This window comes from Lemur catta, chromosome 4, assembly GCF_020740605.2.
Source record: "Lemur catta isolate mLemCat1 chromosome 4, mLemCat1.pri, whole genome shotgun sequence".
NCBI classification, from domain to species: Eukaryota; Metazoa; Chordata; class Mammalia; order Primates; family Lemuridae; genus Lemur; species Lemur catta.
The window spans coordinates 30,500,339-30,517,917 of record NC_059131.1 but is presented as its reverse complement, the minus strand read 5'-3'; positions in this window follow the sequence as shown (position 1 = coordinate 30,517,917).

Here is a 17,579-nt window from a genome sequence, read left to right as displayed (position 1 = left end):
TCTTTGCGATTGTGAATTGTGCTGCTATAAACATTCGGGTACAGGTGTCTTTGTTAAAGAATGACTTTTGTTCTTCTGGGTATATGCCCAATAATGGGATTGCTGGATCAAATGGTAGGTCTACTTGAATCTGTTTAAGGTATCTCCATATTGCTTTCCATAGGGGTTGCACTAGTTTGCATTCCCACCAGCAGTGTATGAGTGTTCCTGTCTCTCCACATCCACGCCAACATGTGTTGTTTTGGGATTTTTTGATAAAGGCCATTCTCACCGGAGTTAAGTGGTATCTCATTGTGGTTTTGATTTGCATTTGCCTGATGATTAGGGATGTTGAGCATTTTTTGATATGTTTTTTGGCCATTCTTATGTCTTCTTTTGAAAAATTTCTATTCATCTCCTTTGCCCATTTTTTGATAGGATTGTTTGATTTTTTCTTGCTGATTTTCCCATGATTACATTTTCTAGTATTTCATATATTTAGCCCCTGAACTAATACAAGTCCATAGCCTATTAAGTACATAAACAACAGAGACTGTATGAATTTCTGTTTATGCCTTTTGTAGGTGAGAAAGAGGTTTAAGAGAAACTGTATCTCAAACAACTTTGTTTTTGTCAAGGTCTTATGTGAACAGAGTGACATTTTTCCACCTTCAGTGACATGCCTAGAGAAGAATTTTAAGAAGTGCCATTTAAAACAGTCATTTCATTCTGAAAAAAATTCTAGCTTATGGTATAAATCAGAACAAAGCTTCCAAGGGAGAAGAACATTATTCTGAATGACGAAAATGAGCTCCCTTGTACTATATATAATGGAAAGAAGGGAAAGGCTTCTAGGTTTCAGGCCTTCAGAATATATATTGCTGGTCAAGACATGGGCAACTCACCAATGGAGTGGGATGATTATTTACCTAATGATCGTTTCACAGTCCATTTTGTGTGTGTGTGATGCATGATGGAAAGAGACCAACAAGGCAGAAATGAGAATTATTTAATACATGGACCCAATGTGACTATCATGGGCAATTTTTATATGGAAAACTCTTGGTACTTAAAATCTGTTATTTAACTATTAATATAATGGATAGCAGGGTACCAATACAAAACAAAACCAATAAATAAAGAAGGTTAAAAATATTCTAAGAGTTTATTTGAGCTAGAATAGAAAGGCTGGTGCGGTTCTGCTTCTGCTGCATTATTCTATAAAGGTGGTAAAATCTGCAATCAGGCTCTTTGAAAAATGTGATAGAAACAGTGATCACAAATGTGAATTTCCTTCCTCTTCCTCCTCTTCCTTTTTATTTTATTCATTTTTCAGCTTATCAGTTATTTGGAAGAAACTCAACCAAAATGTGAGGGCCGGTTTAATTCTATATAATCCATATAGCAAGGGGGTGACTTACTGCACTGCTTTATCTAACTTAAGGTCTTGGAAAGATAAGGTTCTGGGGGACTAAAATCATTAGATCTGTGTTTCTCAGGATGATGCTTTCATAATTCTCTGCCAAAGTATATGTGATTACTAAACAACAAAAATTTAGAACATTGCTGATTTCCAGAAGGCTCAGAAATTCAGACTCAAATTGAATGGATAATAATGAACACTGCCCACCTCCCAGTCAAATGCTCTAAGTTCAATAGAGGTGTAGAATTTGAGAAACTACAGAGTTTTTGTTTGAAAATAAAGGCACAGTTTCAGGAGAACTTCCTAGATTTTGATGACATAAACAATGTTTTAAAATATTCAGCTTGCTTAGGCCATAAACTTTATGCTGTGTGTATATTATCAGGTATTTGTCTTGTCCACATGGTTTGTCAACGTGGCTAAAAGAAACTGACCAATCTTAACGCAATGGGACCTTCCCAAAGAATTTTGACACAAATATGAGATTCCTCAAATTATTTGCTATGTATCCAGTTCTGGTTATTGTTTGGATACATCTGGCATTGTTCAAAACATCTTTTGTGAAATTGCTAAATGAATATCAAAGACAGCTAGAAACTGAATCTGCCATTTTAGTTTTATGAACTTCAAAAGCTATTCAAATTCTTTAAGCCTTGGTTTCCTTATTTGTGAAGTGAGGCTAATAACACATACCACATTTGGTTTTTAGAAGCAAAATATGATAATTACTTTCAGACCCTTATGTATGTGGAGCTAAAAAACTGTAAAGTTTTATTGATCATAATAAATTTCAAAATATGGTGGGAAACCATTCCATTTATTAATAGCAATAAATATAACAATATCAGAAAAAACTTTACAGGAAATATTTGTGGAGAAAGTTATAAAACTTTACATGATTAAGGAAATTCAGTGGGCTTTCTTGGAGAGGCTTCATATTACAAAGGTATTTTTTTCTTCCAAACCCATATACAGAATTAGGGCTATTCTAATCAAAGCTCTAAATATGTATATATAAACTTAAATGAGTCCAAGAAGCATAAGATATATTTCTACTTAGAATTTTATTAAATGTGAGTTTTATTTGATTCTCCAGTCAAATGAGCTTAAAGTAAACTTCCCTATTATATGTATTAGAAAATATTGAGCAGAAACATCATTTTTTAAATGCACTAATGTATTTTTGTCACTAACAGAGTTCTGGTGTATGGAAAACTATTCATAAACTATTCATAAGTGTTATTATGATTCTCTTAGTGTTTTTTAGGTTCCAAGCATATATACTTTTAAGTAAACTCTTCAAAAATTGCATCAAAAAAGAAAATGGTTGGCTAGGAACTGTAAAACTATGAAATAAAGCAAAAATTACAGTCAAAAAAGCAAATAAAGAATGTTTGTGGGTCCTTTGAAGTCACTATCAGAATTAACTCAGGAAGTAAGGCTCTTGTAATAGAAAACAATTTAGTGATGTAGTGAATTGTACATCTGAGAAAATCAGTTTTATCAGAAAATAGGCAGTTAAGAGGCAAAATGAACCCATACAGAATGAAATAATGAATCACTGCATTAAGATGTGTTTAAAAGTCATACTTGAGAGATTTGGTTTAAACCAGTTTTAAAACTTTTAGTAAGAATGTGGTCATACTCATTGGTTGGTATTTTACTTATGCAAAGCATGTTAGTTTTCAACCTGTTTGATGATTAAATAGTTTCATTAAAATTCAGTGAGACATGAATTTTCAGCAAGAAGGTGATCAATTAAAAAAAGGTATTTGGAAATGAATACAGACGAGATTGGGCACTTCAGAGTGGTTTGGCTGTTGAAAATGGATATAGTTTTAACTATATCTATCATGTGTAAAACTACACAAGTAGCAGCCTTTATAAAGACTATTGCTTATGCTGATCACATCAGCAGCTCCTACCTGAGTCTGTGGGACATTCTTGTCTTACACTGCTTGTCATTTGTGCTCCTTAGTGTGACTCTGATGGTAAAATAAAGGTGATTTTTTAAAAATTATGATGAAATGCATAATGATTCTGCAAATTTATCCACTCAATCATATGCTAGCATAGCTGGGTATTAATATATTTGTTGTTCAGAATTATTAAGGTTAACTTCTATATTTTCTTCATAAAGGAAAAAAGGGTCATGATTAAAGGTAAAAATTTATAGTTCATTTAAGTCAACAATTTCATATGGTTTAACCAAATACTGCAGGAACAGCCACACTCATATGCAAGATTTAGTGTTCTCTGTTTAACGTAATGATCGAGAGGCTCACAAAATTGGCTTATATAATTGTCATTTTTCTCAAGGTTGAACACCACCCATGAAGAATTGCATTGCAAAGGTATGTACATTTTTATTATTTGATAAAATCACTTCAATTAAAAATAATTTTTGAGAATTGAATGAAGAAAACTGTGGAGACATTAAGTCTTTGAAGACTCAGCTGTGAAACGGTGGTAAAGTGAATAAATAATCTTACATAGCTTTTTCTTCATCAAAAAAGTCCTTTTATAAATATTTCTTTGCAATAACAAAAGATATTTTTTTTCAATCTACCATTGCCCCCATTGCCAAAATATTTAGATCCATGGCAGTTTGAAATGTTGAACCAGACTTTATGTTTGGTCACATTCTGAACATTCTACTCAGGGATGACCCTGACATTCTACATAAAGCAGCAAATACCCACATGTTAATTCACAGGTTCACTGGAGATTGGGTGACCTGCAGAAACAAATGTTCCCATTCTTTGTGGAAAGTTAACCTCCTTTATTGTATCAGTGCTGGTGATGTTGTGCAAGCTCTGTTTTCTTTGATGAAGAAACCAGTATTCACATTGCAGCTGTCCTAGCAAAGGACAATGACATTCTAAATTAATAACAGCTCAAACCCCTGAAGTTTAGCAAGGGCTGGCTCCTTCTGTTTTTCTTTTTAGAAGGAAAAGCTGACATGGAAATTAAAGTGATTTATAGATTTGTAGATTCATTGAATTCTAGAGCAAAAAAGAACTTAGAAATGATCAAGCCCAGCTTCTTTTCTTTTTTTCCACATAAGGAATTGAGGAGTTAAAAAGATGGTGATTGTCTACAGATCACTCAGCTAGTGTTGGAGTCATGACACCAAATAAAGTTTTCAGTACTAATGTTTTGTGCTAAGGAACCCTAGAAAATTCTGGCAATGTTCTGAGAATTCTGTAGCTGACTTAGGGACATATGCATCAGGTGACACATTTTAATCATTCTAATTGTAATTAGGCGTGATTCCTTAGAGCCTGATAAATTGATGCATTGCCATTAATTTTAGAGACATCCTGAAAAACTGTCATTGTAGTTATTAGAATCCTAATCTGGTGAGTGCTGGGAACATGAAAATTCCCTGTATTGTTTAAACACGTGTGAATAGCTGTCAGTTCCCCTGGCTTCTTGGGAAGTACCTTAGGGACACCCACTGCGTTGCCTCTGGCTGAGATCAGAGGGAACTCTACAACTTCTGAATAGAGGGAGCTTCAAAGTGACAATCTGGCTGAGAGTGTTTAGGGAACTACCCTTATGCTGTATCATTAACTTAGATTTTCTAATGATTTGGAGTAGCTTGGTATTGCAAGAACTGATAAAAATTATGGAAGGGCTTGTTCCTTCCCCTAGCTACCACCTCCTACTGGCTCTGTGGCAATACATACTGTTGGATTTAATCTAAGTGTCACTGGATACTGAACCCAGGGGCCCTCCTGGAATGTAGTCTAAGCAGCAGCTGCAGCATTTCCTCAGGATGCATTCATTAATATTCTACTCACCTGCAATAAGATGGCCATACTCCCTCACAAAATAAACATAAACCATGACTGATTCAGCTTATATTATTACATGTATAAAAGAGTTTGTTTTCATTGTGTTCTTAAGAAAGTGCTTCACTTTCATTTGAGTCCAGGAAAATGATAAGCAAAGTTTCTCTATAGCATTACATCACTTTAAGATTGCTTTTTACAGGATAGTTGGGGTTAAAAAATTATTCCTAGCAGCCTTTTCTGCATCTATTGAGATGATCACATAGTTTTTTCTTTCATTTTGTTAATGTGTTCTATCACATGGATTGATTTACATATGTTGAAACATCTTCCATTCCTGGGATAAATTCCACTTGGTCATAGTGTATGATCCTTTTAATGTGCTGTTGAATTCAGCTTACTAGTATTTCATTCTGGATTTTTGCATCTATCTACATCAGGGAAATTGGCTTATAGTTTTCTGTTTTTGTAGTGTCTTCTCTGGTTTTGGCATCAGGGTGATTGATGCTGGCCTCATAAAATAAGTTTATAAGTATTCTCTCTTTTATTCTTTGGAAGAATTTGAGAAGGATTGGTATAAATTCTTCTCTGAATGCTTGTTAGAATTCATGTATTAAGTGATCAGGTTCTGGGCTTTTCTTTGTTGGGAGGTTAGTCTCCTTATTTGCTATTGGTCTGTTCAGGCTTTCTATTTCTTCCTGACTCAGTTTTGATACTTTGTATGTTTCTAAAAATTTATACCTTCCTTCTAGGTTAACCAGTTTGTTGCCATATAATTATTCACAATACTTCCTTATGATTCTTTTTATATCTGAGGCACCCTGTAATGTCATCTTCTGAGGTACCTGTAATGTCTCCTCTTTCATTTCTGATTTTTTTATTTGAATCTTCTCTTTCTTTTTCTTATCCTAGCTAAAAGTTTGTTGATTTTGTTTCTTTTCAAAAAACCAACATATAAAAATCAATCATGTTTTTCTATTCACAAACTATTGGAAAACAGAAATTAAGAAAACAATCCCATTCACAATAGCAACAAAAAATAATTTTTTTAGGAATAAATTGAGCCAAAGTGGTGAAATACTTGCACACTAAAAATTATAAAATGTTGATGAGGAAAATTAAAGAAAACCCAGATAAATGGATATATCTCATATTTATATGTCAGAAGAATTAATATCATTAAAATCTCCCTACTACTCATAAGTGATCTACATATTCGATGCAGTCCTATCAAAATCCTGGTGGCATTTGTTACAGAAATAAAATAAAATCCTGAAATTCATATAGAACCAGAAAGGAACCCTACTAGCCAAAGCAATCTTGAGCAAGAACAACAAAGTTAGAAGTATCACACTATCTGATTTCAAAATATACTACAAAACTATAGCAATCGAAACAGTATTGTGCTGACATAAAAGCAGACATATAGACTAATGGAACAGACTGTAGAGCTCAGAAATAAATCTACACATCTATGGTCAACTGATCTTCTACAAGGCTGCCATGAAAAAAAATTGGGAAAGAATAATCTCTTCGGTAAATGGTGTTGGGAAAACTAGATGGCCACATACAGAAGAATGAAATTTGACTTTTGTATCATACCATATATAAAAGTCAACTAAAAATGAATTAAAAACTTTTTAAAGGTAAAAGCTGAAAACATAAAACTACTAGAAGAGTTCATAGGAAAATAGGTTCTTGATATTTGTCTGGGTAATGATTTTTTGGATATGATACCCAAAGCACAGACAACAAAAATGAAAACAGACAAATGAAATTATATCAAACTGAAAAGCTTACGCACAGTAATGGAAACAATCAACAGAGTGAAAAAGCAACCAAGATATTTGCAGGCCATACAACTGATAAGAGGTTAATACCCCAAATATATAAGAAACTGCATAATCCAATAGCAAACTCCCCAAATAACCTGTTTTAAGAATTGACGAAGGACCTGGATAAACATTTCTCAAAAGAAGATACACAAATGATCAATAGATTTATGAAGAGGTGCTCAAAATCACTAATCATCATAGAAATGTAAATCAAAGCCACAATGAGATATCACCTCACACTTAAGAAAATGCCCATTATGAGAAAGACTAAAGACACAAATGTTATAGCTGTGAAGAAAGGAAACCATTGTACGCTGTTGGTGGGAATGCAAATTGGCACAGTCATTTTGGAAAACAGTATGGAGCTTCCTCAAACAATTATAAATAGAACTACCTTGTGATCCAGCAATCCCACTTATATGCATAGATCCAGAGGAAATGAATCAGTGTGTTGAAGAAATACATGTACTTCTGTGTTCACTGCAGAATGATTCCCAATAGCCAATATATGGAAACAAACTAAATGTCCATTCATGATGAATGGATAAAGTAAATGTGATCCACACACACAATGGAATATTTTTCAGTCATTTTAAAAAAAGAAACTCTTGCCATTTGCAGCAACATGGATGAACCTGGGGGACGTTATGCTAAGTGAAATAAGCCAGATGCAGAAAGACAAATACTGCTGATATCATTTATAAGTGGAATCTGAAAATGTCAGACTCACAGAAGCAGAGAGTAGCTTGGTGGTTGCCAGGGGTTGGGAAAGGGGGAAATGGGGAGATATTGGTCAAGGGGTCAAAGTTTCAGTTAGGCATGATGACTAAGTTCTGGAGATCTAATATACAATAATATGACTATAATAATACTTTATTATATACTAGAAATTTGCTAATAGAGTAGCTCTTATGTGTTCCCCCCCCACACACACAAAAGAAGGAAAGTAGTAACTATCTGAGGTGACAACAATTAGTTTCAGTTGATTATTTTGCAGTGTGTATGTCTATCAAATCATCCAATTGTAAACACCTTAAATATGCAAGGAAGTTTAAAGCAGAACAATAAGAGAAGGAAGATATGGTATAGAATTGGTTAAACATTTAAATAATATTGGATTAAAGCCTCAAATAATGTATTTGCATATCATTTGGGCCAGACTGTCTACATATCTAACCATGTAATACCTGACCTTTTACAAGTGATTGGAATGGAAATGACCCCAACATAGAAACTAAGGAAAGCACGGTTTGTTCTGCAATATTCTTGGGCTTGGCAAGGTATACGGTATGAGGCTCAGAGCCAGTCTGCTAGGCTCCAATAAAAAAAAAGTTTTAGCTAAAATTCATGCCTTGAAGTATGGTGATATTCAGTTTAATAAGCAATTCACACCTGCTTCACCAGGAGAAGCTATTTGATAGGGCAAATATGCCTGCCAGAGGTCATCTCTCAGCCTAAATATATCTTTCTTACAAAACATTTACAATTCCATCTGTAAAACAATGGTTTTTTCCCTCACAAAAGAGTCTTGATTTATATTTAAAAATAATTGCCTTGTGCTTCCAAGTGCTCAATGATAAATGAGGTTCGATTGCAGATCTGTATTCCTTGCTAAGTTAGATGCATCTTGTCAGAGTTTTCTGTGGAATATCTTACATCACCATTCTAGGAAAGTTAGGAATGCGCCTCCTATTATTTTTAAAGACATAGCAGGGATTTCTTTGAGGAACCTTTTCTACATATTGACACTAAAGTTTCAATAACTTTGAGAGTAGAGCATAGAAACTGTTCAGAAGAGACAACAAAAGCTGAATAAGAATAAAGTCTACAGATCAAATGTACAGCATGAAGACTATAGTTAATAATGCTGTATTGTATACTAGAAATTTGCTGAGAGTGGTTTTTGGAGCTCTTATCACACACACACAAAAGATAACTATGTGAGGGGATGGAAATGTTAATTTGCTTGACTGTAGTAACCACTTCACCATATGTATGTATAGCAAAGCATCATGTTTTATATCTTAAATATGCACAATAAAACACAAGTTTTAGGGAAGTCACTAGCATCATGAAATAGCACTTATTATCCCATTAATAATCACAGAAAAAATTTAAAAGCATTTGGATTTACTACTTTCATAAAGGCGTAAACAAAAATGCTACCCACTTTTATTGAGAGAAATGGATACCTTCAAAATGTCCCGAATGGCAGTTTGGTAGTACCTAGCAAAAGCTTTAGAAATGGGCCTAATTTTAGGCTCAGAAAGCCTACCTATATGAATTTATCCTAAAGACATAATTAAAATGTGCAACAATAATTCACTACAAGGATTTTCCATTACAGCATTCTTTATATTATTGAAAAATATGAACAATCTACCTCTCCTGTAGTAGAGATTGGCTAAATAAATTCTGATATAATTCCTGTGATACACAAATGAAATTCTACTCAAGTATTAAAATTATGGAGATGATTTGTTGACATAGAAAGATGTTCATATAATATTAATAAAAGCATGCTACAAATCCTTATGAATCAATAAAAATATCTAGAAAGATACATGATTTTTTTAAAGTGAGCCATAGGTTTTATTCTGATTTCACCAGTGTTTCCCTTTATGTCCTTTTTCTTTTTCAGGGTATGATCCAGGATACTGCATTTAATTGACATGTCTCCTTAGGCTTCTCCGATCTGGGATAGTTTCTTATTCTTCCTGTTTTTCGTGACCTTGATACTTTTGTAGAGCAGTGGTGAGATGTTTTTTAGATTGTTTCTCAGTTGGGATTTGTCTGATGTTTTTCTCATTATTGGGTAGGCGTGATGGGTTTTGGGGAACAATAACACAGACCTGCAGTGCCATTCTCATCTCATAATATCAGGAGGAACATGACAGAAACAGGACTTGTTGCTGGTGATCTTAACCATGATTGCTTGCTGTAGGTGATGCCTTCCAGGTTGCTCAAGCAGCCTGGCTGCAAAGCATATGCTGTTAGCTATTTCTCTGTAATGTGGATCTCCTAGTTTCTCACCTTAGGAAGGTGTTCTGCATTTAGTTGTTCAGTAGAAACTGAGAAATATAGAATTTTCTTCCTAGACAAAATTGTACCGATGACAGGAGAGACGTGGGCTTACTCTCTGTACAGTATTGCTTTCCTGGAAACGTGGTCACTTAACTCCTTTCTGACTCCCATATGCTTCCTCCTGTGCCCAATACTCCACTGGTTCATACTCTGAAAAACAAATACTATGAAAATCTGCTTTAAACATTATCACTTGGAAGCCTGAAAATAGTGAGCTGAAGAGGTACTAGAATTTGAGTACATAAAAAAAATTTGTATATCCAAAAGTGTTAATATCCTCAATTTATAGATAACTACTATAAATATTTAACCAAAAAAATGGGCAAGTGGTATGTTTAGATAATTCATAGCAAAAGAAATACAAATAATGTCATTTAAAGATTTGAAATTATGCCTGATTTTTCTTAATAAGATAAATATAAATCAAAATTATAATGTGGTAATATTTAAAAATTATTAAGGTAGCAAATATCAGAATGTTTGATAATAAACTATGTTGACAACAGTTTGGGAAACCAGATACTTCTCATAGTTTATGGAAAAGTAAATTAGTAAAACCACTACTAAGAGCAATTAGACATTGAATCTCACAAAAAGAAATGGAATTTTTGTACCCAACAATTTAATTTCTACGTTAGATATTTAATATATATCATATGTATGTAATGAATAGTATGGATATGCCAGCATATGTATAAAATCATTTATAGCAAGGAATTAGTTAAATAAATTGTTCCATCAGCACATAATGAATAGCTAAGCAGCTTTATGTGTTCCAGTAAAGAAAAATGTTCAGTATATTTTGCAAAGTTAAAATCAAAACAAAAACAAAAACAAAGGGCTGAATGGAATGTAAGGTATGGTGCTGTGTGAGTGGAGTTAAGACTGTGACCTGGCCAATTTGGGGTCCTTGTGCCTCTGAATTAACAGGCAAAGAAGAGTAACTGTGCTGGCTGGGGTGATTGATCCTGACTATTGAGGGGAAATTGGACTGCTACTCCACAATGTTGGTAAGGAAGAGTATACCTGGGATACAGGAGATCCTTTAGGGTGTCTCAGCATTACCATGCCCTGTGATTAAGGTCAATGGAAAACTCTCTCTCTCTCTCTCTCTCTCTCCACATATATATATATATATACACACACACATACACACACACACATATATATATATACACACACACACACGTGTGTGTATATATATATACACACACATATGTATAGACATATATTGATAGACATTTTTCTCTCTTATTTTCTTTTTATGTAACATTATTGACTCCTGTGTCTCCATCTTGCTGATTGCATATCTCAAGACTCGTCAGCTTCTATAATCATGTAAGCCAATTCCTTATAATAAATCTCTTTCTAATATATATATATAGCTTAATGGTATATATGTTGGTGTATCTATGTATGTGTGTGTGTATATATATATATATATATATACACACACACACAACATATATGTCTTATATATAGGATATACATATATATATATTTATATGTATCTTCTGTTGGCTCTGTTTTGCTGAAGAACACTGACCAATACACTTTGGAAAAGTACCAAAGTGACAGAGATAACACCTGTCTCTCAGTGGTTCAGTTTTCTTTTTATAAAATGAGGGACTTAAACTCCAACAACTACATGTTTTATTTCAGCTGTAGACTTCTGTGTAATACAGTAATTCCTCTATAGATAGTCCCTCAATCTCACTCTGAGCTTAAGTTTTATTTTTCTCTCTGCTTACTGGTTATTTTCCCTAAAATTATAGTATGCTTAGCATGTCCCAAATTAACCATGTCTGTTAAGAAAGCCATTTCCTCTCTTCTGTTATTTTCTAAGGCACCAAGTTCTTGTAGGATTGACCAAATTTGAGATGGTCTCTTCTCTCTGGGCAAGGTAGTACTTTCATTATTTACAATGGCAATCAAATAAGTATTGAATAGTGCCAAGAGAAGAAACATATCAAAGGGTTTTGCTCCCTTTCAATTCTTTAGGCAGAACAATTCCAATTAACACAGAACTGCACAGAATTCTTCAATTGTCTGAACAGTTCTGGATCCTAGAGCTGACATCCATCTCCAGACAGTGGGAATATATGACCAAAGGGTTGCTGTAGCCTTGCAGGCAGGTCTCTGTGCAGACCACTAATCTGCAACTGTGCTAAGGAGAAGAAAACCTTTCCAGCCCTTTTATGATTTTATTCAGAAAAAAAAATGATGGACCCATAGAGATATCAAATAGCAGTCCTCTCTTACTTTGGTATATATGGCTTATGAATAGTTGGTAAGACTTTATCTTACTGTTAATCACTTGTGTTTCCTATGAGAAGGAAATGGTTGTTTCATGATGCTTTTGGGAATCTCATTCCTTTGTGAAGGATTTCCAGAGATTCTCCTATAACATGTTTCCAATGTTCAGATTTGTCTTTTGTTTATCCCTCTTCCCCAGTTTGATGCCAAATCCATCACAAAAGTGATGTCTCTTTTGAGATGAATCTATCCTATGGATTCCCCACATCTCCACTGCTGCCACTATATGCTGGATCCTCAGCATGTCCTACCTTGATTTCTTCAACAAATGTTCAAAAATATCCTCTAATTCTGATTTGCACTACAAATCCATGCTTCATGCTCATCATTCCATGACTAATTTGCTCTAAATCTTGCTTTTTCTCCTGTCATGCCTTTTCTGAAAAATCCTGCATTGATTCCAATGGGAGTTCAAAGTCATCCAAGCTTTAAAGAATGTTTATAGTCAGTTCCACTTTCCATACCCCATCAATATATCACTATTCGATCTTACCAACCACCAAACCTTGCTAATCTAACTCCCCAAATACCTCTTCTCTCAATGCAATTTAGTTTCTGCAGGATAGAAATTATTTAGATAGATATATACATAGAAACATAGAGATATAAATATACTACTTCATAAATATAAACAAGGCTTTGAAATCTCTTTATGCCTCCTACTGAGCTATACAAACCTGGACAAGCTACTTAATCTCTCCAAATCACAAATATTTAACCGTGCTGAATTATTTTATGGATAAATGATATAAAACATTTAAGTTGTCTAACATTTTCTGGTATATAGTACTTAATATGTATTTCTTGATTTTAGATTTTCTTTTCCCTCTTTCTAAGTTGTAGTAGTCTGGATCCAATCAGAAGACAGAGACCACACAACAGATTACACAAGGGAAGTTAATATAAAAAATACTAACCATGGTAAAAGAGATACTATATGATATAAGGAAACTCTATATGGTGGCCTAGGGCATAAGGAGAGTACTCAAGGAAGGACAAACTTGGGAGGCGGTTGGTTCAAACCTTGTTGGAGAAGGTGTAGTTCAGCCCACTGGACAGCAGAGGTGTTTACTGGTTTGGCCAGGCCTGAGCTGCTCTGTAGTTCCTGGGCAAGTAGGATAGACTAGGCAGGTTAGCAGATGGTCAGCAACTGGTGGCATGGTTGTTCAGTAGAAGTCCACTGCCAGCCTAGGTACAGGGCTTTAGTGCATGCAGGCTTGCACAAGGGCAGGTGTTTGAAAGACTGCTTGGTGTGTCACCCTCTAGGTTATAGGCAGCTGCTGGAAGCCCACCCAGAGGAGTACAGGTGCTGGTGTGGCAAGAGGTCTTCAGTGCAAAGGCTGCAAGTGTCTGGGGTACTAGTTTCCTAGAGGACTGAGGAAAAGTTATTGGTAGGCCTAGGATGCAACAAAGTCCAGGAGAAATTATGTTCTAAGCTGGTGGCTGGGACAGGCTCCACCAGATGTCTGCACACACTTACAGCTGACTCCCCCTCCTGTGCAGGAAATTCCAGAAAGCCTCTTCCTTCTGCAATGTCTCTGCAGTGCTCTCTACTGAGAAAGTTTAACATTGGTCTCACTTCAAAGGAAAAGGCTTAAAAGATTTCCCGCCTTTTTTTAATCACAGAGCATATAATGAAGGGTGAATTCAGAGATGAGAAGCAATAAATTGGCAACAGGCACATAAGCTATAAAACCAGTTAGCTCTGTAACCAGGGATAAGCAAATGCTGCTTTACGTTGTAATAGCTGAGTCAGTGTTTGAATACAGATCCAGTGTTATTTATTCATGGGATCATATATTAAACGTATTTAGCATCATTTTGTATGTTGGTTTACTCCAGAGCAGAGAGAAACTATACTTTGGAGGATTTGACACCAAGAGTGCATTTGAATCATTCAGATAGTCTTTTTGTGGGTGGTAAGATTTTTGGTGTTTTCTCTCTCTTTTAATCTCTCATAACAAATACATTGTTCCTTACTTGTCAATAAGCAAATGTGCCCCCAGGGCAGGCCAAAACACTTTGGCATTGCCCTGTGACCTCAGATTTCTATTTCTTTAAGGTGCATAATCTTATTTCTTCTAGGCTTTGGAGCACACCTCCTGTCATTTTTTTCCTCAGCTTGATTTCTGATTTTTCTTTTGTTTGTATGTCTGAGCAAGGTATCTTATAGATTTGAACATGACCACTTCTCAAGTCTAATTAGTAAACTTTGATTTTTAGTCTTTTCTTCCTTTTTAAGAGTGTAAGAAATGCCTATTGCCTTCTGTTGACAGATCTCAGTAATTTATTCTGTACTGAAATGGGTTTTGCTGTGCTTTTGTGTCCATAACTTGGAGTCACATCCTGTACAAATTTGATCTCATCAGCCTGGTAGATGCAAGAACTTCCTACCGTCTTTTACTGTGGAGGATACACTTGGTCCCTGTGAAGTGGAAGAATGAGCCACAGTAGGCTAATTATGCTATTTTATATAAGCCAAGGGACAATTAATACATGTGAAAACACTTGGTTCAAATTGTAAAAATTAAATTGCGAAAATGCTACACAGAGTTACTAGATGATTCTATTGAGGGTGGCAATGGATGAATCTGAGGGCTAGGATATTTATGGGTACAGTGGGCAAGCCCCCTGTTGATCAACATTTTCTAGAGCAGTAGTCCCCAACCTTTTTGGCACCAGGGAGCGGTTTCATAGAAGACAATTTTTCCACGGACCGGGATGGGGGATGGTTTCAGGATGATTCAAGCTCATTACATTTAGCATGCAGTCAAACCTCTCTGCTAATGATAATCTGTATTTGCAGCCACTCCCCAGTGCTAGCATCACCGCCTAGCTCTACCTCAGGTCGTCAGGCATTAGGTTCGCATAAGGAGCACACAACCTAGATCCTTCACTTGCACAGTTTACAGCAGGGTGCTCGCTCCTATGAGAATCTAATGCCCCCTCTGGTCTGACAGGAGGCGGAGCTCATGCCGTGATGTGAGCGATGGGAAGCAGCTGTACATACAGATGAAGCTTCTCTGGCTCTCCTGCCGCTCACATCCTACTGTGCTGCCGGGTTCCTAACAGGCTACTGACCCGTACTGGTCCAGCCCAGGGGTTGGGGACCATAGTTCTAGAGAGTGTCCACATTAAATTTAACTTTCTGCTTCCTAGAAAAATAGCTCAGACGTTCTTTTAGTGATTCTCTCCCACTGTTCCCTTTTTTGTGCTATGTCATTCATGGCATTTTTGTGGGAATTACATGAAATAGAAGATAATACAATTTTAGAACAGCTGGTTTCTGGGTCAACTTTGTAGACTCATTTCTAGTAAGTTTCCAATTTAATAAGACAGGGCAAAATGTATTTATATTAATTTTAAAAGAACAGAACAAAATGAATAATTATAATTTAATAGATGCAAAAACTATTGAAGAGGTAAATTATAAGTAGCTAGTTTAAATTGATATTGATTCACACTGAAATGAAGAGATGTACATGTATTTGTAAACATTTTCATGTTGACTGAGGGGTTATCAACTTTCTATCTTCAAAATGTCAAAAAGTACCTCAGTTGTTGCCAGGGAATGGGATGGGGTAGAGAGGGTGGAGAGAGACAGGAGAAAGAGATTGATTAAGGAGATCAAACACTAGAAAATATTTTGGGATAATGGATTTATTCACTTTCTTGATTGTGATGATGGTTTCATGGGTGTACACATGTGTCAAAACTTCAAAAATTACGCATTTGACCCATATATTACACCTCCTACTCTCCACTATAAACTGTCAAGAGTTCCAAATCAAGCATAAACATAAGTGCAGGGTACAAAATGTGATTTACTTTGAATTTAAAATTTAAGTTTTAAACTGGACTAAATTTTACAGTCAAAATTTCCATAAATTATTACATTTGTCCAATTTTCCGTTAAGTTATATGAAAATGAAATTCCTTAGAGCATTACTATTGACTATCATTAGAGAGATGTAAAACTATCTCATATTTACACTCTGTATGGTTTAGACAGCTTAAGAAACTGGCCACATGAATATAGTAATGGATGTATATCTGTGTTTATTATTTCCTTTATTAAGAAAAGTACAGTAGAGATAATTTAATTTCAAAGTGAAATCCTAGTGATATTAATTTTACCAACAAAACATCAGATAATTTAGCATTTGTTATGGAGTTAATGTTGGAAATATTGTTTGTAGTCAGTATTTTACATAAAATTCCTTGAATATATTACACAAGTTTTACAACTATTAATTTCTCCATTACTTATCTGTGTGTACGAATTCTTAGCTCAGTTACCAGCATAAATCCTTAATAAGATAAAAATACATTTGTGTTAAAATATCACACAACCTGACCCTTAGTTTTATTTTTTGCCAATACTCTTTATTGCCTAAGAATCTGAGGAGAGGAAGATTTTCATGAAGTACTAAGGCGATCACTGCCATGAAACATACAGACCAAGGGCTATGCAGTCCTCTTGGAGATAGTTCGTTGGTCTTGATCCACCACGCTGTGATGTTTCACTGTTGCACTACTGGAAAGAATCCAGAGGCATTGATCTATAGTACTGGGAAAGGGTCAGAGTATATAAAAGGTTTCCCAGAATTATTTGATTAACTCATACATGTGGTAGTGCTAATAAATCCAGGGAAGAACCACGTATCCAATTTCTTTTAAATTATCTATAAATTATCATTTAAATTTTTGCTTTGTCCAAAAAGTATCTGAGATTTGTTCACAAGGGGACAGTTAAGCTGCTGTAACAATAAAACTGAGGCCATTCTGTGAGGTGTCTGAAGAATGTTCTAAGAAATATCAGGGCTGTGTGATGGAATAATCTTGAAGGAATACTCCAAAATATTTCTCTTGTGTCGAGTCTCCAAGTAGTCTTTCCATAGTTGATTGATTCTTGATGCTCCCTCCTCCCCCTGAAAAGCCCCAAAAACAATCAAACAAAAACTAGTTATTTAAATTCACTTCTACTTGATTGCTTTTTGGCAAACTTGCTTTCTCTGGCTTAACAGCCTATATTCTGGGTTAACAGTGTATATTTGGGTGAACAGCCTCTTAGTGATTGCTAATTTCATGTTATCTAAATGTGCTATATTAGATTCCCTATAAAATAAAATTTCTTATTAAGAA